Source organism: Heterocephalus glaber, unplaced genomic scaffold, assembly GCF_053883595.1.
Source record: "Heterocephalus glaber isolate CG9 unplaced genomic scaffold, H.glaber_assembly_v1.0 deba00001606, whole genome shotgun sequence".
In the NCBI taxonomy this organism is placed as follows: Eukaryota; Metazoa; Chordata; class Mammalia; order Rodentia; family Bathyergidae; genus Heterocephalus; species Heterocephalus glaber.
In genome coordinates this window covers 29,756,107-29,779,258 of record NW_028258377.1, presented here as the reverse complement: position 1 = coordinate 29,779,258, position 23,152 = coordinate 29,756,107, and the positions used below count along the sequence as shown (strand labels likewise).

Genomic DNA, 23,152 nt, shown 5'->3' with positions numbered 1-23,152 from the left:
TGTTCTCAGAGCAGCTGTGGGCAGGATGCTGCTGTTGAAACAGTACATAGTAAGTGCTAAATACACATCTTTTGAATTAAGTCCAGGTAAAAATCCAGCTTCTTCACATGTAGTAAAAAGCAGGTCATGTATATGGTTTCCCAAATTATTCATTTGGTCACACTGTTTCCTTGTTTTCTTTGAACTCTGATTTGGTTCTTTTTCCCAACCTTAGTCCAGCATATGAAGAATATGTTTATCAATATATTTAATGCTACTTAAACTTCCTAAAATGATCCCAGAACAGAAAAAAAAAATGCTTCTGATTTAACATTAAACATACTCAAGCTATCCATTAGCATGACAAAGTCTGCATTTTATTTAGACATTGCCATTAATAATGAAATGATGTATGATTTCCACTCCTGCAGCTCTTCCTTCCTTGAACAATCAATTATACATTTAAGAAAATACTTAGAGGATAGAAGCCCTCTCTAATTAAGCATCACTTGAGGGAGCCTTTAAGATTCTTAAAACCAGAGACGATCTCTCAGATATGAAGGATGATGGAAGAAAAAAAATTCCACTTAAAACGTTTGAGCTGAGATTAGAAAATCATAAGTGTCCATGTATTCTGAGCTGAAAAAAATTAGGAGAAACTTATATACACATGTTTTAACCCAATAAAAACTGAATTAAATATTCTGCACAATACAAATGCTTTCTTTTCTTCGTTCCAGCTAAGCTGCCAGAACTAAGTTGAAATTAGATATTGTGAGGGAAACTCAGCCCTAGAAGTGCTGTCCATTAGACAAAACAGTCTTTTCTGTCAAAAGCATCAAGGATTTAAGGTAGTTTTGGTTCTGGAGAACTCTGGAAATTGTCCAAAGTTAGAATCAAACAGAAACAAGATTTCCCAGAAGGTAAAATGAGGATAGTTTTTCTCACTAAAATTATTACATATCACACCCTGTTGTGGGGAGGGGTGCTCAGCTTGGGACAGTCTCCAGTTTAGCTTTGCATCCTGGCTGTCCTGAAAAATTCTCTCAAATACAGGGTAACAAATTCACTCCACTGGCCAGGTCCTGATGCTTTCTCTTTCTCTCCCTCTAGAGGCAGAACATGAAGCACTAAATAAGGTTAAATTTAGGGAATTGAAAATAAAACCGGGGATGAAACCACCCTGACAGGAACAAAAAAGTAGGCCTTGGATGGAAGAAGGCAAGGGCTGTGTCAAGAAACCGGATACAGGAGAAATGGGGATAGCAGGGTAAAAGTTCTCTACCTGCGCTCTCTCCTCCTTTCTTTTTCCCCTCTCCACTTTCTCTCCCTTCTCTCTGCCTTGCTCTTCCTCTGCCCCGGTCTCTGTGGCTCTGTATCTCAGTTTCTGTTTCTTCTTGTTCTCCCTCCTGCATCTTGGGTTCTCCACCCAGGACCATCCACCGTCTCTGCATGGGATTGGTCCCTCCTGGCCACATGGCTCATCCTACAACAAGCAGAATCGGTGAGTTCTCAGAACTGCTGGGCACAAGGTATAGGTGTGATGACCAAGTCGCCAGAAACAGCAGACATCCCCTGACTTGTTTGGCTTGGTCTTCAGGAGCCTCTTGTTTCTCCATGAGCCTCAGTTACAGCCTCAGACCAACTGCACTAAGGAAAATGGACAGTGGCCACATGGGCCTCAGCATGGTTTTAATATACTTGTGTATGAAGTAACTTCTGACTAGTGACTGACTCTGTTCTTCCTTCTGGTGGGTCCACGGTCCTGGCTTGTTCTGGGAGGAGCCCTCCTCTTCCCCATCAGGGCCCAAAAATCTTAGAAAGAAACTCAGAAATACAGTCAGCGAGCAAGTCTCTCCTGGGAAGGGGTAGGGGGACAAAGCTGGGTTGCCTGTGCTCTTTTTAATTCCACATTCTGGCAAAAAGAAACCTCAGGTCTGACTTTAGAGCCTTTGACACATAATTGGTAGCCAATTTTCCTAAGTGGTGAGTCAATTTTCTGCTTGTGAAATGTAACTTTACCCTGGTGAACACCAGGCCCCAGGGTTTTCAATGTGGCTTAACAGCAATTATATGAATGTTAGGAAGGGGGGAAGTGTTAAAGTCTCTGCATTTACATTTGTTCATGTTTTTACCTCTTAAAGGGGTAGGAGACATCTCGTAACGAACTAGCCCTTGAAAAAACCCACCCAAAGAGACACAGGATATCCTGGAAAAGAAGATCATTTTGAAGTCATACTACAAAGGGTAAATTTTTTTAAATTCTCTCAAACATTCAGACAAGTAGTGCGATGTCATGGGGTGGGGGGAATCCTCTCATCCTTTTCCTAGTTCCCCCAGAGCTATTTACTTGCCCTCACCCTAACCCCTTAGCTTCCCACTCCAGCCCACACAAATCCCCGGGTGGAGCCGCAACCCCCCTCCCCAGTCTGGCGGACTCTACACCCCCACCCCGGCCGCCCCTCCCCCAGGCGGCCAACAGCTCCCTCTCCACATGTGCGACTGGAGTTTCGGCTTTCACTGGCGACAAACTGGAGCCTGGGCCTTTCCGTTCAGGAGGAACGCGCTACGTGTCTCTAACAACAACACAAACACCGCCTGCCCCTGCTCGGTGCTCCGCTGCCCACAGCGCTCCGTACCATGGATGAATTTATAGCAAGGAGCCCCGACTGTAAGAAGTAATTCATGAGTCCCCACAATGCCACCACTGAGAGGCAAAGCGGGTGGGGGAGAAACGGGGTGTTCCCACTCTGGACCGCTATCCCTGCAGATCCGATTTGCGGTTGTACACAATCACATTCACGGCCCAACACATGCAGTTTGTCCTCATTAATTTGTTATAATTTTTTTTCTCCATATAGGGGGGCATCTTCATCTTCTTTTTGCTTAAATGTTCTTCGGTCATTAATAGTTATAACAGAAGTCATATTACATGAATATGTTCACACAAACCTACATGGTGCAAACACATACACATACGTGCACACACCCAGGCTCACAATACACTCACATGCAAAAAAAAATTATATCACTTTTATAGACTTCTCTGGAAGAGTGAATATGTTTGTTTCAGAAAGACATTGTAATTTTAAAAAAACCAAACCTAATGTGGAAAGCACCTACTGTGAATGAAGTTTTGGAAAGATGAAGGAAAAGATATTTAGGAAACAATAAGTAACAATTACATGATGTTTTAAAATAATTTAACAGAGAAAAAACATGCAACCTAAGAACTCCACCCAAAAAGAAGGAATCCTATGACATGTAGGCATATGTCACTGTTTCACAACCTCAGAAAAGCTCCTAAACATCTCAAAGAGAAAAATATTGCAATGTAAAAACTACCCTAATCCAGAGGATGCAGAAAAACACTAGGGCAAAAACACACACGTGGAACTTTGTAACAGATTTTGTATTAGCGGTAGGGCTGTCAGGTCCTATGAGATATCTGGGAAGCCTGCTCTGCGGCTTCCAGGCCTGGTGTTCAGTCTGAGCATTGGGGTTTCTTTCCATCCAAGCCCAGACTGTAAGACGATTCTCAATTCTCCGCAACACCAGCCTTTTAAATGCTGTGCCTTTGTTTTTCTCTCTAACTCTTCAATGAACAGTCTTTGAGTTCCTGCTTCGGTCAGTCATTCCAAGCTGGAATGAAGAGCCCAGTGGATCCTTTACTCTGAGAATTTGGAGTTTTGAGCCTTTAGGAGTGGCCTAGCAGGGATAATTGTTTTAGTGAAGCTGGCTGCCTCCTCAGTGGTCCGTGAGATGCTGCTGAGTGGGCTGCCTACCTTTGGCAGCAACCCAGGGCAGGTTCAGGAAACGGTTTCGTGATCCTGCCCTTAGCTTTGTGTCAATGAAGCCTGGCACATCTTTTTTGTGGTTGTAATTTAAATGAGACAACCCACTGCACAGCTGTCTCGGTCAAATTATGCGGGGCCATGTGGCCTTTCTTCCATCTTTAAAAAGTCCAGGGCACCTCTGACCATGTTTGAGAGAAGCCCAGGGGAGCAATGACCAACAAAAGGAATAGCTATTATGCCAGCAAAGGATGGAAATTTGCCTAAATGAATATATTAAAGGCTGCACTCAGAAAATGGAAATGTTAGTTTTTATATAGAGGCAGAACAGTGTCATGATTAAGACCCTGATCTTTGGGGTCAGGCATGGCAGGGCTGGTATCCCAGCTCCACCATTAACTAAGCAGTGTTGACATTGGGCAAGTTATTTAACCTCCTGGAACCCTAATTTCCTTCTCTGTAAAATGGGGAAAAGAAGAATACTTAGCAAATAGAGTTGTAAGGATTAAATGAGAGAATTCTCAGCAAATCTATGGCTTAATAAATGTTGGTTATTATCATCTTCATCAGTAGTTATACAAATATAAAGCATGCAAATGCCAATACCAATCACCATGCCACACAAGTCATCTGTAACCGAGGAGAAGATTAATTTTACTCTGCCTGTAGCCCCTTATCTTACATATCACAGAACTACATCCTTGACGAGCTGCACATAAAACTAATATGACTGAAATTTCTTCGATCCAAATTTTATTTATCATTTATTCTGCACTATTTTCACCTCCCCCAACAGAGAGAGAGAGAGAGAGATGAATAAAGTCATTTATGTGGCTGTGTGCTATAACAGTACAGACCAGCATATATGCAGGCACAAAACGAGTAAGTAAACCCCAGAATGAAAGGAATGGAATTATCAACTTTATTTTGACAGTTATATTCAATGATCCCCAATTATGCATTACATCACAAAAATAAACCCTTTAAAATACTGAAAGCACACTCATTGTGTTTCTGCTCCTAGGAGCCCTTTAAAATAGAGGTTAAATTACAATCAGGTGGCAAGAGGACAAGGAACGCACCTTGGGGCACTTCCTTGGGATAAATGACCAGTGCTTGTCCACACTGGTAAGGCTTGCTGCACCATGGGGCCAGTGACCACTTGCTGGTCATTAATCGTTACCAAATTCACTGGAACCAAAGTCATTATTGCTAATATAAACTTAAATAAAAATTCCAGAGACAAATGGATTTCTTTTAATAGTCTTATTTCTCTTGGGTTTTATAGGACATTTCTATCGAATTAATGTTCTATACATTAACTCTGCAGTTGGTTTGTCTTAACACTTGATGCGGCTTAAAGTAAAGGTTTATTGGACATAAAATAAGAAATGAACGAAAGCAAATGAAAAACAGGAAATCCTAAGAGGACTTATCGTTTACTTGGAATTCTTAGAAAATCATTATCCGTGGGATTTACAACTTTGTTTATTTGGGGATCTGTCAAAATATTATAGTGTTTATATGTAAAGGTTGGAATACTTTGAATTTAAAAAATAGAAGGGGGAGGAGAAGAGAGAGAGATCTTATTCCTGTCCTGGAAAAAGTTTTCTCATTCTCTCTCCATATAACAAAAAATTCAAAATTTTGTGAAATACTCATTTCTTGAGGAATACGTACTATATTGTAACACATAAGCCCAAGACACTAGCAAAGCATAAAATTTCATAGCTTCATTAAAGGTATACTAAGAGTTATTAGGCCTTAAAGGGAATTACCTACCTCAAAAGTACAGATACAAACGGAGAATGCTGACAATGAACAACTATTTAATGAGCACGTGCTAGGCCTAACTCAGTATATACCCCCCATATAACAACTTTTAAGCTGCTTCACCTGGAAGATAATTCTAAACTAGAAGAATCCAGTTAGACCACATGGGGACATTATGTAGGTAGCCTCTGCTGATGGCCTTTGGGGGTCACTCTCTCACACAGGTCAGTGTGTTGGTCCATGTGCTTTGCATTTTACAAGCCTACAATTTTCTTTTTACTAGATCCCTTCCCCATATTGCCCAAGTTATGCTACCAATAAATTAAATATACCAACTCAATTAGCCTTAGAAGGTACCTCATCTAACGATCTCTCCCGATAACCCCTGGCCTTAAGGTACATGTTGGCAATAGAGGTGAGCTGTGAGCTGCTTTATCCTCTTATTACCCACCCGGTGCCTTGGACAAGGTAATGAAGGAGGAGTGAAAGTAGTTGAGAATGATGCTAGTTGTTCAGTCCTAAGGTTGCAATTGTTTAATAATAGGCTACCATCCAACATCAGATCCCAGAAGTGGCCAGGTTTATAGATGTTTCGAGGATTAAAATCATTAAGAGACAGGGAACCTTAAAGATCCTAAGTGTCCAATTCTCTCATCTTATAAATGGGAAAACTGAAACCCAGAGAAAGTAAGAGCCTTGCCCAGGCTAGGGTATCTAAATACCAGCAGAGGCTATATTAAAAAGCAGGGCTCCTGTGTCCTAGTTCAGCATTATACACCAGCTTGCTTCTTATTTTCATTAGAAATGGAAAAAAATCTAACTTCAGAATGGGCAATTGAACTTGTCAGGCCCATAACAGAATCAAAACACGTTTGCTCCTTTACAGAAGGGTGTTCTCAAATTTGGATTTAAGAATGTAGGTAACAGTACCTTAAAGACCAAAAATGAGCACAACAGGGCATCATCCTATACTAAGTCTAATGAGTAACGAATGACTTTAAAGGGTAATATTGAAAGTGGGACAGTGACCTGGGAAGGGCCAGGTGACGCTGGGAGACAGATGAATGACTCAATGCGTCGGGTGGTGATTTGCAAAAGATAAAGGGTTCTATATCACATGCAATTTTCTTAGTGTATGAGCACCCTGGAAGGGCCACAAAGTACCTCTGAGACAGTTCCCAAACTAGGAGGAGGGCTACAATTTATTTTATATAGTAAATGCTTCATGAACATTTATTGAGTAAGTTAATGTGCTGGTTCCTTTGTTTCTCCTATTTGAGATCAACAAACTCAACTGAAACCAGTTTTTGTAGATTAGCAGAATTATTATTTCCAAATGCAGACATCAAAAGATTTGAGAGCACAAGGGAATTCAGTTTGTGGAATGGTTATGACCATTTGGGAAGAAGAAAAGAGAAGAGAAGATACATAAATTTGAAATTCCAGCTTTTTAAAATTACAGCATTGGCCCTAACTGACCACATAGTGGATGAATGCAGGGAAGAAAAACCTGGATCTTGCTTACATTCAGTCTCATCTTTGAACTACGATGGAAAATCAGAATTTTCCCAGACCAGGTCAATCATTTTAGGCAGGTCGGATAAGCATGTATTTCAGAGGCTGAGATAATTTGTTGTTTCCTCCTTTTCCTTACATCTTGAAAACGTGCAAAAGCTGCTGACTGTCTGCCTGCACCTGTCACTTACTGAGTGAATGCCCCTTGCCTTTTGGAATCATTTTCCTGCAGTTCAGCTTGAGACGAAGCTAGGGCCTAATAATTTCACTCAGCATCTTACCCATGACTTTTGCCCTCCTCTGGTCACTCAAAAGGTGTGAGAAACCTGTTAAGGCTTAGGCAGAATCATATACAAAACTAGTTTTTGAGTAGGTAGAAATACAGTGTACTTTTTTCTCCTTTCAGTAAGATATTCTTTCATTATTTTATTATTAAACTTTAATAATAAAAACTTAGTATCAACATTTTAAGTTTAAATATAAGGTGATTTTTTTAAAATGAGTACTTACTTTGAAAATTGCCAAGTTTAGTACTTATGTATGTCCTTTCCTTCCAGAGAAAGATAATAGAAACAATTGTTCATGATGAGACATCCAGAATAGTAAGAACCTTTCTAAAATCTCTACTGAAAAATGGCCATTGACGAAATACCTCTAACAATAAACACAAACATTTTTCACAGTGCTATGACGTAGTATGAACAAGCACAATTCCAAATAAATGATGGACATGAGCTTTTACAAATATTGTGTTAAGACAGGATATTCTGTAGCTTCCTCCTCCCCTTGATGGTTATAATTCTTGAGAAACATTTAACTGGTGATTGGTGCACAGTGCTAGGCCTTGTTAGAGACACAGAACTCAGGGCTTTCCTTGGACCCAAACCCAGACAATACAAGTTGTACCCTTTCCTGAGGCTGATTTCACACAAGGTGAAATGGATAGCAGAGCAAGACCCAGATGGCCCAGCATCGCAGCAGAAAAGCCATGGAATCAGAGCCAGCACCTTGGCTTCTGGTCCTGGCTCAGAGGCTAATTAGAGCTTTGGGCAAGGTTGCCCAGCTTCTGTTGGCCTTAGCTTTCTCATCTATAAAATGAAGGGACTGGGCTGTAATCTCTACATGTCCATTCAGCTCGAATGGAAACCTATTTTCTTCTTCTAATAACCTAGATTCTTCAAAAAAAAAAAAAACTGCCTTTGAAAACTAGTTAGATGATGTATTTGCTTGACTGAACTAAATGATTCATTGTCCACATCCATGAAATGGGTACAAAAACCCTGCCAATCCCAGCACTGTCATGGAAACTAAAATGATGTAGAACAAAGACTTCTGTACACTCAAAAGAGGCAAGCCCACGTAAGATCTTTATTTCCTCTAAGAGATACACGAGTGATAGAATTAAAGTGTTGTTCTTCCCTAACTTATACACATCTTAGCAAAGATCAAAGGTTCTTAGCTAAAGGGATAAGATTCTGACAGTGGAATTCCAAACATCAGCCAGAATTGGGTGGGAAAACCTTCCCCACATTCTTAAGAGCTCCACAAATATTCCATATTGTTTTTAAACTCAGCTGTTAAATCAAACCTCAAGGAGACTTTTGGCAGATCTCACAGACTTGTTCAAACGAAAAAGAATACCTCTATGAGGGGAAGGGGCAGTAAGTAAATTTTTTGTAAGTGAATAAAGATCCCATATTCCAAACCTTAAAACCCTCATGTTATTTTAGGCCCATCAGCTGAAGCACAAAGTTAGCTTAATAAATCATAAAATTAGAAAAATTTACTTTGGTGAGTTACACCAGAGAAGTTCCCAGATGAAAGAAACCTTTGGGAAATATCCAGTCTGCCCTCAGCCCTACCTAGAAATGACACAAATGAAGCTATTTGCTGGAGAATCTGAAGTTCCAATTCTCAATTCCACGATAACCAATTTGTGTTGGGAAAGTCCCCAGGAATCATCTGTATAACTGAGGGAAGAAGAGAAGCCCTCTTCAAACTCCAGTTTCAGTGGACCTGAGAGAGGGCTTCCTGGGAATCAGAGCAATGGCACCATTCGTTGTCCCCGGGTCAAACTAATTCAACTCCGAGGAAAAAAGGATCACATTCAGCTCACGAATTCCTTAATAATACTTGACCACAGCTACAACTTTCCTTCTGGGTAGTTTCCATGTATCTTAGAACTTGATGTGGTGATTCATATCTTCATTTTAAATTTCTACCACTAGGGTTTCCTCGAAGGAATACTGACCCATTTGTGATGAGAATCCTCCAAACAGTCCCAGGAGAGGATTCAGGTAGCATTTTTTCCAACAATCAGAAGGGGTGCATACCTTGCTTATGTGAGTTGTTATTTCTCATCACTGCCAAACCCCTGACAGACATCCAAGGGCTGTGGCCATGGTAAGAACCAAGGTCACCATCATTTCAATGAGGCCTCTTCAAACAATGTACTTCTAGCTTTCACAATATCTAGGTGGCAACTGTAGCCCAATGGGTGTCCATAGATACAAATGAAAGAAAGCTTGCTCAAACTGTTTCTGGGAAGCTGACTAAATTTTCAGACAATCTAACTATGCACACAGACAAAAATAAAAGATTTGGTTAGAAGAGGAAGAAACGTACAATGTAACACTGTGTCCTGAAATACATTATACCAAACTTCCATGATAGATCAAGGAATTGGACTTAATTTTGCCCAAATTATTTTGGGTATGTCATTGTTAATGTTGCAGGAACATCTTTAAGCCACTGTCTATCAGCAATTTGATGAAAGAAAAAAATTAGTGTTTCACAAGTAATGTTGAAAACACAGTAATTTGAAAGAAACTACTATCAGTAAACTCAACAGCATACTAAATAAAGCAAATTACTGCTGCTAAAATACACTGTTTTGAGAATCATCAGGAAGAATACTGCAACGCTAACACTGCTGTATATAAGAAATTATTCAAGTATGTATCTGAGTAATTCTGCATTTTAATTTAACCCTTTGTAACATTAATCAAACCATGGCTAATTATAGGAATTAAGGAATTAAACGATGGAATCTTCTAAAAGATATTATTTAAAAGGCAGTTTATACAATTACTTGTATAGATGTTTGCTTTAAAGAGGAAAACAGTTCTACTATAATGAAAAGGGTCTTAGAAAATTAAATTAACAAGGGGGGACCAGGCTGATATGAAACTAAATTAGCATCAAATGCAAATTACAGGGTACTTAATGGTAGAAACAGGTGCAGAGAAGAACCCTAAATGAGATAAATGAATAAAACATCCCTCTCCACAAATGTGGAAGCTGACACAAAGTCAATGATATGAATAATTCAGCAGCCTCCACACTGCTGTTGAGGTCAGCCTGCCTTGACCTTTGAAACAGGAAGTAAAATTCAGTTCAAATTTGAGTGACTGGAAATATAACAGTTATTTGTTTTTTATATTAAAAAACCCACAGAATTTTTTTTGAAAAGACAGATATAGGAAATATATAATTATAGTTTGAACTAAAGAGATACTATATAGCCAAAATAGTTGATAAAAAAAAATCATTAGGTTTTACCCAAATCATGTTTCATTTGGAAATCCAAAAATAAAAATAATTAAAAGTGCATATACCAGTGCTCACCTTATTGATCAAACTCCCTACGGGAATCAATTTCTAAATCTTTACTGTTTCTTCAAATTATTTTGTTGTGTTAATGTTCACATAAAGGAGTGCATCATGATGTTTTTAAAGGTACATATTTTTATTAGTAACGCAAAGCAATTGCTCTCATTTGCAAGATTAAATTTGGTTAAATTAGACTGTGTCAAGCTTTTTTCAATCCTTAACCTCTGATTTAATAAATGTACATCCCCAAAACACATTCATCTTACAAAAATTCAAGCTGGGTTCTAAAAACAAATCATTCTTATAACTATCGCCTGTGGTTTTATATGTCTTTTATGCCTTTCTTCCTTCTTTGCCTGCTTCAAAAGTATTTTGTACAAATAGTGAAAGAACTCTCATTTCAAATTGAATTTGGTGCTTTTAGAGATTAACAGAGTATGACAACAAACCAATTTCTACAAGCTGGAAAGACAGCAAAAAATATATATGGTGTATCACCCTCATGCTTAGCTTACAGGATGGCATAAAGGGTGTTTGATAACAGCAGTTATCTCTGTCCTACAATTGGTTCTATTAATGGGACCCACAACTTGGCTCTCTACCTTTCATCTGTCTACTGCGCTTGTCAGACAAAAGATTATGTTGAAAGATGAGCTTAATTTTATTTTCTAGATTTAGAGAGGGTTAAAGCCACACACACACACACACACACACACACACACACACGCACGCACACACACCCCTCAGCCATCCACGAAAGCCGTGGTAAACTAGGTCTACAATTAAAGTTTGAGAAATGTTCCTTCCAGACCTGAGTGTTTAGCTGAGGCAAAATTAAAGATGCGGTATGTGTTGATTTTTTTTTTTAATTATTACTATTATCCTATCGGCTAAATCACTCCTCGCTCAACGTTTAATAAAGGGTGATAGACCAAACACTGCTGATTTGGGGTTTGTGGTAATGACTGACCTGAGTGAGGGCTTTGTGTATAAAGTGGCTCCCCATTAAATGAGGGCTCTGTGGAACCAGCTGGTTCTCATTTTGAAACAACCGGTTTCTCTATCCCCAAGTGCTAAAGAAAATAATCCCTGCAATCTATGACTACACACTTTCACGGAGACAGCAACGAGAATTTGATTGTGGAGACAATTAAAGTCATTCCTGGAACTTCCAAGAAAAAAAAAAAAAAAGAAAAAGGAGGAAAGAGGTGGGGTAGAAAGAATAGTCAATGATAGTGTTTAAAATTAAACTATGACAAATCATTTGAGTGGAGAAGAGGGAGGAGGAAACCCGGCCTGGATGGAATTCGGGTGAACTGGCTTCATTTCCCCTCCACTAGGCTGCTCCAGGAGGAGGCCGGGGATGCGATTAGACCAGCCACAGCCCCCAGGGTCCCACTTGGAAGCCCAAGAATCAAAATGTGGTGAGAGAAACTACTTGTCACTGAAGACACAGCACACACAGCGAGATTTTTTTAAAGTTTCAATCTTATATAAAATAGCCAGGCAAGAATCTATCTGAATTCTCCAATGAACGGTCTTTTCTAGCTGATCTGAAATGTGGACATTATTTTTTTTTTGTCTTTGACCTATTAAAAAACAAAGACAGTATCAGACACTCAGAGCCACTCCATCTTTCCACCTCAAGAAGAGCTCGTTATTTCGTTGTATTTTATTTTTTAATGCTACACTGTTCTACAATAAGAATCTGTGCTCAGATAGCCTGAGTGACTTTCGGCTAAGCCTACGTTCTCTGCCCGCCTACAGATTTCATGAGCTTTGAGGAGAAACAAAAATACATGTAAGCTGTCTGTCTGCACTATCTGCCTTTAACAGCAAGAAGAGATGGATTCATTGTGGACATTCAGGGCCTCTCAATTAACCTGATTAGTTCAGCACATTGCTCTCATGAATGACACCTTATCTGGAAAATAAGGGAGAACTTCCTTCCTCCAGTAGACACAGGAGCCCCCTAAAGCCACAAAGATGCATCTTATCCAGTGTGAGCGCCTCTGCTTTCCTCCTCTCCCCAGCTCACAGGTCAGAGAGACTGGCAGACCAGGCGCCTGATTGGATTTCGTGTCCTAAGGACAGAAGGCAAGCTCCTGTCTGCCCAGGTGGCCTTGGAGAAGGCTGGGAAGAGGGATGCCCTGTGGGCAACTTCAAGCCCCGTCTTTCAGAATCAACCAGGCACATGATGGGATTGGGGGTGGGGTTGGGAGGATTGGGGGGGGGGATTTATTAACCCTTCAGCCACCAGAGCGGCTTGTCAAAACTATATTTGCCTGAAAGAAATAAAATGATGACTTAAGTTTTCTAAAATTACCTAAAACAAAGGCTCTGCTTAAACATGGGTTCTCTCAACAGTGATATCATGTTTGACATAACAATGGGAGATCAGTGAATTGCCCCTACAAAAAAATCTAATTTCCCCCCAAACTCTCTGAAATAGGCTGCCTTGCTAAATATGCGACATACATGTGTTTTTTAAATGTCTGTTAGCATGTGTAAGAGACATACTAGTTAACAGAACACATTCTTGAAAATGTGCTTGTGAGAATGTCAACAGCAGGGTTTTTCACTTGCTTGTCGGCTCCGTGATTTACTTGATCAATTAAACAGGCTATGAGATTTGCATGGTAATCGTGTGAAGATTAACATTTTTAAGTGTAACAAATTTAATATTTTATCTTACATTTTCTGTTTCTCATCATTCTTTAATGGCAATGCCATTGCACTTTATTGTGTAGCTATAACAAGCCTGTCTCTAGGCAAAGAGTTGAGAATATTAGATTCAACAACTGCATTTCTAGCTCCTTTAATTCTTACTTTCATTTCACAAAAACATACTCTAAGCAGCTACTACACACAGGCGAGGTGTTGGGCTAAGTGCTGGGGATATGCACCAACCACCGCCGCCAGCCAGTCACTGCCCTCTTAGGCACACAGACTACCTTCTAAAGAGTTCATCTGCCTCACTAGGTACAGCAATAAGTAAGGAACATAAATTAGGATGCCATAGCTGGAAAGGATTTTAGCGCTCTCTTCACTCCAGCCTTTATTTTAAAAATAACCATCACAGCATACTGAATCTGTATTATGTGTCAGGAGTGTTCTAAGAATTCTCCACATGTTACCTACTTGGTCTTCACCACCACCCTCTAAAGGAGGAACTACTACTCTTATCCCCATTTTATAGATGATAAAACTGGGACTTAGGGCAGTTATACTGGTGGAGCTAGGGTTTGATCAGAGGCAATCTGACTCCACAGCCTGCAGTCTTCCATGACATAGGGACTGCCTCAGAGGAGTGCAGTGAGCTCAGGGAGTTTGCCAAAGTTCAATCCCACCAGCTCTGAGCAAACAGGCACTTCAACTTGAGGATACCTTTTTTGTACACCATGATCCCAGTCTGAAATAGTGTATTTTTGAAGCAATATATTCTTCATTTACACTTATTATTATTCCTTTTTTTCTTCCAACTCTGGGACACTGAGAAAGTACTATGAGGCCAGGAAACATATCTCTGGATCTGGAGATATGTCTGAATTTACTAGCATTTATTTTTAATCTATGACCTTTTACTCTTCAGCTTATCTGGCCAATCCTGAAAACAGTGCATAGCATATAATAAAAGCTCAATAAGTACTTGTGGAAACAAAAACAAAATGAGTGACTCCTCATCCAAGCAGACTTAGCTACCATGATTAACTTCAGTGAGCTAAGTGTGCTTATAAGAAAGTTCCACGGCAATGATCACATTAATAGCAATCTACATTGTGTACATCATGTTCAAACTGCAAGAGCGACCTGATTTTAAGCACCTGATATATGCCAAGTCCAGTGCTAGTTATTTTGATCCTCACTATCCTTCAAAATAGAAATGACTTTTCCAGGCTGGGGATTTAGCTCAGTGATGCCCTGCCCACCTGGCAAGAGCAAGGTCCTGAGTTCGATCCCTGATACAAAAAAAAAAAAAAAGAAAGGAAGGAAGGAAGGAAGGAAGAGAGGCAGGGAGGGAGAAAGGGAGAAAGAGAGAGAGAAAGGACTTTTCCCATTTTGAAGATGAGACATGTTCTTTCCATTTTGAAGATGGGAAAACCGAGCACCCGATCCTAAGTAGCAGTGGAGGGATTTGATCCCTCAGACAACAGAATTCAAGGTCGATGACTTTTCTATCATACTATCTTTCTCCAGACTTCTCTCTGGATTAGCACCTGTTTTTTCCCAATGAAATAAATACAAAAGCAGTTCATTTATCAAAAATAAATGAGGACCCATGAATGCAAAACATTGCTCCAGCAATAGGTAAAACAATTGATATGTCATATTATTGTCATTTCTTAATCCCAAAAGTTAACTGTGGAAGCAACTAAAAGAACTAGATAGGTAAATGAGTTTAGAATAAGACATAGAAATTTAATTGTAGATACCAAGAAAAGTAAGATAAATGAGACATGAAATACTACAACTAGTGCTTTTTTTTTCTGGGTGGGTGAGGGGTTAGGCTAGAAGATACATAGCAAATGCCTCAGTTTGCAGATCTGTCAAACAGAATCTGTAGGAAAAGAATTCTCTGAAATGTTATATTTTAAAATGCTCTAGAGGCCAGGGATTTAGCTCAGTGGTTTCGCTGCCTGCTGTGCAAGCACAAGGACCCAAGTTCAATTCCCAGTAGCGCAAAAAAAAAAATAAAATGCTCTAAAACTTTGCAGGAGCCATGGAGAAATAAGTAACTATTAAATTCCCAGTGGTCAGAAATTCTGTTCGTTTCATTTTAAGGTGTTCATAAGTCAGGATCGGATGTTAGTTTTTATGACAGTATGTGGACAACCAGAATAGGATGCTCACAGTCCTATGGCCATAGAAAGAAGAACTTAATATTTCTGAAGATATTCTGAGATGTATGCCACACATCCAAGATTAGAATCTGGCTTTAAGAAACACCAAGATTGTGCAGGAAAATGTGGGGTTTTGCCACTGTAGGTAATAGCTTTAAAGATAACCACATGAATGTTTAACCAACATTTTTCTAGAGAACTTTCCAGTAAATAAAAGACACTGCTCACTTTTTATCTTCCTTTTTGTCTTTGTAATGAGAATGTGTATACAAGTAACCGAACCTGAGACAGGTCCAGAGCTCTTCAAATTAACTTCCCATGTTATGAGGGAACTTCACCCAACAGTGCATCCAAGGTATTAAAAAAAAATGTTAAGTTATTGCTAACAGATCAGAATACTAATGAATGGGAAGCATATTTTTAAAAGGGTCTCAATAGTTTACTCATTGAACAATAATAAATAAATTACAAGAAGTGTGGTTATCGGGTCTGCAAATAGAGTTTTAAAAAGAGAGAGAGCGCTTTAAGCTACCATGGTGGCTTTGGAAAAGTGGGGAACAGAACAACCTTCTGACCATTAAAAATGTCAGGCCTCAGGGAAGCTTAGGGTCTATGTCAGTGCACACTGTCCAGCCCCAGAGGAACATTCATTGTCCTAAGAGAGGAAACCAGGCGAAACAGAAGCAGCTGATAACATGAAACAAGATATCCTAACACTTTGCTTTGATCGTTTTCAATTATTGATTTAAAAAGAAAAGAAAAAGTTATTTTAACCTTAAAAATGTCACATCCTGAGCCCTCAGTGCTCATACCCATCAGAGAACCTCTTTCTACTCACCCGCTTACCCAGCTCCGTGCACAGTATCAATATTTGGTCAATTGAACAGCAAATGAGCAAAAAAGAAGTTCTGTTCTTGAGGAATTCTTAATACTGATGAAAAGCACAATGTTTTTAAAATCACCACCACTGCCACCTTTAAATGAATCAAAAATCAAGAATCTAGCCAAAGTCCTATAAAATATGTACAGTGATCATATCCAGATTAAAAACGCCCATGTGCACTTTGATTACTATTTTCACTTTTCCCCATCCTAGCACTGAAAGTGTTAAAGAAAACAATAAAAGAACAAGTGAGTGTGCAGAGTAGGATTTACTGGCATTTACTTTTAATCTATGGCCCTTCACTCTATAGCTTATCGGGCCTCTGTCAGTCCTTTTTCCTCCTTTATATTTCATGAGGAGCCCCCCATGCTGCTACTGAGAGACAGAGCCCAAGTGTCCATAAGCTTTTTGTCAGGTAAAAAGAGAAGAAAAAGGGAAGGAACAAGAGGAAAAGCAAAGCTAAGAGGCATCTATTAGATGTCACTAGGCTTTTGTATTCATGTCAATGATTCAGGATTAGAGTATTTGAAATAATCTTATTGAGAGGAATCAAAAGGTCCACCGAGTGAGAGGCAGCTCTGTAGCATATGGCAAAGGCACGAACAATATCTTATTAAAGATGTGTTGGCTAACATTATTACTTTATATTATATTACAATACTAGTGTGCCTCAAACAGTTAGCAGGACGGTATAGTTACCGTGTGCCATTTTGGAGGTTATTGTGTGGGTCTGAGCTATATAATTTCCCAGATTGTCTAGTTAAGTCATTATAAGTAGGGCTTTGGGGCATGTTTGGAACTAGAGGCAAGCACTTCACCTTCAAAAATAAAAATTCCCAAAGCATACTGAAGACCATTCTGTTCCCACTGAAAGTGGAATACATACGTAAAGATGAAACATCAATGGCTTGTCTTTCACAAGAATCGCTTAAGTTTACATCATTTACCATGAGTGCCCCCCTCAAGGAAAATATGATAGGTTGTTTTTTTTACTCCTCTCCTTTCCCCATGCAAAATATACATACACATACATACACACACACTCAGTGTCACACTTTAGCAGGATTAGGGCAATTAAAGTTCTATTATATGAAGTACTGTAATGTTAAAACCATTTGCTCCAGACAAAGGCTTGTAACAGGAGAAATGGTTTGCAAGGGAGATTTATCTTCATCTACGCACACCTTTAAAGGCAGCAAGCAACTAAAGACAAACCTGTACTGTTCACCATATTCCAATGGCTGCAATAGGAGTATTGGGTCAGTTTTATATTTTCCTGGACAGTGTATAGTTACAAAATTTGTAAAGAGAGGAATAGGATAGGCACAGGGCAGGGCAGGCATGAGAAGGAAGAATTGGCAGGCTATTTTAGATAACATCACTGCAAATTAAAATCACCAAAGTACCACCTCTTTAGGCCAGAACCTCTGAATGGAGTTTTTACAATCTTTTTTTACTAGAGGGTTTGGCTGGGGCCTCATAGTAGGGGAAATGAGGAGAATTCTTATTAACAGAGAGCTGTACTTGTGGATATTTTTGCCCCAATTTTAATCAACTTCTTTTAGAAAAGTAAAAGCATGTTTAATACACTGATATGCTAGCATCACAAATTGCGCCAAGTTGTTACTATGACACACAGGGGACTTTGCACTGCTTTTCTATGTGTATTTTTCCAGAACTATTACAAAGGCAAAGTTATGATGACACAAGACATAAACCCACACCATGAGCGGACACTCAGGCCATGTTATACATACATATTGCTGATTCTCTAAAGCTCCGTTAAATAACATTTCTTGGAAGTCGCTGCCATTATTTCCATTACAGGAAAACCACTGTTACTCATTATACAGTGTCTGCAGTAGTATTATACCATGTAAAAGTACTTTGCATTATGATATATTGTCAGCATATTTGAAATGCATTTTAATGTATCCTGACTGTGTATTTGAGAATAGCTGATAGCAAATGGAATATAGACTATTAGCTTATTGTATTAGTTATTTTCTTATCACAGTAGCATACTGCACACAAATGTACAAGGCTCATCTCATATTTAGAATGGCATTATCTGATATGTGATAAAATTTAGAATGATACTTGCTCAGATAAGTCTCATTGCTAATAATCACATAAGAATTACCAATGAGAAAACAAATGTTTAAGCACACTAGGGGTAATATACAACCTTAAATTCATGTTCTGTGTTGATGCTGGCTTTCAACTTTTGAAAAATGCAAACCTCTCAAAGCAACCAAAAGGACAGCAATTATCCTGCCTGGGGAAATTTTTAAAAGTAAATTCCTCTTCCTTTTATTTTAACTGAGCAGTCAAGGTTAGGAAATCAGGTAGTTTAAAAAGGTTTAACAGAGCTTTGAGAAATGCATTTACATCTCTGGTTCTTCATGACCCAGACAGTTGTTTGTGTATTGTGCAGAATGATTATGTTTGGTGGTTGGGCCTTCTAAAAATTAGAGCAAGACCAAAATAATAAGAGTCGAAAGATTAATGAAATGAAGTCGTGAAACTCTGACTAAAAGTCTTATTTGCAACATTAATAAAAGTACGTCTTTAGGTTCATATTAGTTGGATTTTATTTTTATGGAAAACAAAAAAGAAAAATATTTTAATGAATTTTGGGATTTACCACTGATGATAAAAAAACAGAAGGAAATGCCTTCAAGCTTTTAGAGGAATTTATATCCCACTCTACCCCCTCCCAATGATAAAAGAAAAATACACATATATATCCTAAGTCTAAAGTTTTACTATTGTCATTCTCCTGTTGTACAGATAGGCATATATGTTAAATAAATACATTGAGATCAATTTAGTCAAGAAAACTAGCTTGGTGATAAAACAACATGACACTTTTCTGAAACATCTAAGCACTGCAGGTTTACGTCTTACAATGAGTTTTTAATAAAATTTTTTCCCTGAACAATCCTAGCATGGTTAAAGTTTTCTGTTGGAATGATGTACAACATGTAAAGTCATCAGGTAAAATGAGCACTCTAATATTTTCCTTACTGAACATTCTATTTCAGATAATAATCATAACACAAATCTAATTCATATTTGCTAAATGAAAGTGACTTACATGTGAGTGATTTTTCAACAATTCTGGAAAATACAAATATAGGTTCCTCTTCTGTAATTCTCCAATTTTTCTTATTAAGAGCACCTCTCTTATTAAGAGCCTAAAGTAATTCCAAACAGACTAGAATATTCACATTATAAAATTCATGTATTTCTTTTAATATCACATGTCAAGATCTACATCCCATAGCTGTAAAGAGATACAGAAATTCTTCTAAGTGGGAAAGAAAGATATGGCAAATCTGTGAATATAAGAAGCAAACTCCAAATTGTTAGAGGTATATTAATAATGGGCCTTAAAATACATGTTTTAAATATTGGCTTTGAGGAACCCAAAGCTTGTAGGTTACTTGAGCCACAGTATATCCTGAAAGAATTAAGTCTAAATCCACATAAGCTAGGAGTACAAACTTTGGGAAGGAATTTCATCCTTTATTAATTCTATCCAGGAAAAGAAAAATACACTTGTTAACATCTAAAGATCATACTACAAGGACCTGAAGAATTGGGCCCTTCTTGTCCCCCCTTACTTAGTAATCTATTTCATCAATCACACTGATGCTAAATTGAAGAAACAAGCAAATATTGAGCTTCTACCTACCCCACATACAGTAGCCAAAAACATTAGGACTCTATGCAAAAGGAAAACAATGATACAATTTGGAGAAAGAAATGTTTTTGAAAGACTTGTATTCATCCATGTCATCAAAGATAGCTTAGAAAAATGAAGTTTTATGAACCAAATCAAATGAGGATGGTAATTCTAACTAACTAGATAGAGATTAATGTTCTCACTCAATATATGTAGTTCAAGAATTTATAAAGAAGTTTCCATATAGAATGTGAAAGACTTTTTATGAACTCAGAAAAACTGGGTTCCCGGTCCAGACTACCCTATGTGGCTTTTGTCCTTATCATCTTTTCTGATTCTTACAAAGTAAACCTAATTAAGAACTTCCCTCATTAGTCTTCCAGAAAAATTAGCACAGCTTATGCTAATTACTCCTGCAAAATTTAATAAACTCATTGAAATGGGAATAGTTTAATGAGGTTTTATTTATTGAACTAAGATAACTCCAAAGAAAAAGGTTAGGACACAAGGATATCCAATGTAGTAATAAAACTACAATTTATTCAATTTCTAAATATGAATTTTATTGCAAACCTTTTAAATTCAAATGGGAGTTAGTGTCTGACTATGTTAAATCAATCTCCACTTTAATTCAATAACTAGAAGTTATTTTTTGCTTTTTACTTTAACAATAATTACCACACACAGCCCTCTACCTCAGTGATAATGAAATTTGCTGTTATTAGTTCCTGGTCATCAGCTATTAAACATAACACATTTGACTTTTCCCCATGTCTGGACAGCCCAAATAGCTGGATCATTGGGCACAGCCTGTGTTTTATAATTCTTAATCAAGCTTATTGGCATAAAGCAGAAATGTAACTGAGGAGTCAACTCCAAACATGCACTTTCTACGTTTTATAGCAGTTTTCCTGTGAATATTTTTGTAGTAACTCAACAAATTGTCATAATTGTAAAAAAGAATTTGGGTCATACTTTTCTTAATCTGTTGCATGTTGCTAGACGGAAGTAGAAATTCATTTTCTAAGTTATGGTATGCATCTGTTGATTCCACCTTTTGGTAGAATATGTCAAGACGATGTTCCCCAATCACTGGAAGCAGATAATGGCCAACATTTGACACAGAAATAGCTTGTTAATACAATCATTGTCGTATCACCAGAAAGCCTGGTCTATCTATCCTATAAATAGTTTTCCTGAATAACCACTGTGGAAAGTCTTTCGACTGATAACGTAGTAGTGGTCTTCCAGATTCCAAAGGATGTGCAACAGGAGCTAAGACATCTTGTCTTGATGTCCAAAAGGTGACTGGCTGTTAACATTATGCTGAACCCTAAGGTCAAGACAGACTGTACTCTTAGCTCTCAAATTGCAAATTGCATGCATCTTGTAAAAATAATCACTATTACTACTGAATGCAGGCCCCGTAGCCTGTTTTTATGAAATATTCAGGGATTTGCATTCATAAATCTGAAAGCAAATCAAACTCTAAGCACACAACAGGTATTATGCAATCAGAAATCAGAAACTATGAAATTCAAACTTGGCTGCCATCGTTTCTTTTTTTCCTTTATAGCAATTTCATGAAATTGAAAAATCTTTTCTATTTTGCCCTTCCTTATGTAAGTTCTTTTCTTGTTATTTTCTTTTCTTGATAAAAATAGAAGTTTCACGTATCAGCATGGACAGAACTAGAGTTTTTAAAACTTTTGGCAGACTGAAGGACAACTGAATTCTGAACACCCAGATGCAAATAAAAATCTAAATGGGGTTTTGCATATGAACTGGTAACACTGCATGAAAAGAGAGTTCATGTGAGACAGTGGCGACAACCAGCAGGTAAACAGATGCTGGGACTTGCGCACGCGCACTACGTTTCAGCCGTTTTTAAAGTACTCCTATCCAAAGAGACCACAATTAGCTACACACTGTTTTCTACTTGTGCAACCAAAAGGGAGGAAGAAAAGGATAAATGTCAAGAGTAATATCTCTAAAGCCACCAACCGCATAAAGTGCATACTTATTTTGCCTAAATTGTTTGAACTACCACAGCCAAGAAAAAGGTTTTAAGTACCCTACGGGGACAGATGCAAGGCGGCAACAATAGAAGCCCCACTAATGCAATCCAGGTAACACAATCCTGTTTCAAAAACACGAACTGGGCTAATTACAGCGCTGCTGAGTCAAGTTCCTTATGCCATTGCAATCCACAGGAACAGGTCAAAATCAAATGTTATTCAAACCACAGTCCTGTCAACCTTCTGTATCAGAGTCATGGCTTAAAACCAAACAAAGAACTTAAAAGCTTAACCCATTCACAAGCAAAAACGTGTTTTCATTGCGGGTGGCAAAGTAAGGTTCTTGTCACCATTTAAACCAAAAGGAACTGTGTGGCAGAACAAAATGTTTATAGTTTTAAAGTTCTGGGGACTATTTGGGCTGATCCCTTGAACAGAATATGTTCTTTTCAATAAACGGATAAGAAAAAACTAGCTTAAAATAAGAAACGGTATTTTGAAGAGGTATATCTAAATGAAACAAATAACATAAAGGTTATATTTATTTTTGACCTTACTCACTTGAAGACTTATCTTCCATTGCAGAAAAAGCAATTACATGAATGTCATATCTGCTCTCACAGATAAACATGCTATCCTAATTTTATAGGCAGCATACAATGTCACTGTGCATTAAACTTTCCCATCTTTTAACTTTGAATCAATTTATTTGTAGTGCTATCAAGTAAAAGTGTATTTTGGTGACTATTAGTGAGAGATATTTAATTAAAATATCCAAAGGAAACATAACTTTTATAAAACTACTTGGCAATCGATATTAGGTTAAAGCATAAAGAAGAACATAGGTCAAAATCAATCATCTTTGACATTGAATATGATGAAGCAAAGTAACCAGCTTGTATCTTTAGCTGAAAAAAATGATAAATCAAGACCAAAACAGTTGAATAATTTGAAAGGCGGGGTTTTTTTCCTTGGGTGTTGTTGTTCTTGTCAAAAATCAATATTACCAAAACCCCAAAAGAGACTTGTTTGGTTGACTTCCCTCA

At 38.1% G+C, this 23,152-nt stretch overlaps 1 protein-coding gene across 12 annotated transcripts in view; it reads right to left on the bottom strand.

The window, feature by feature from the left end:
- Ebf1 (EBF transcription factor 1) overlaps nucleotides 1–23,152 on the bottom strand; it is a 405,540-nt gene that overhangs the window by 343,484 nt on the left and 38,904 nt on the right. The gene's annotated exons all lie outside the window — the stretch shown is intronic.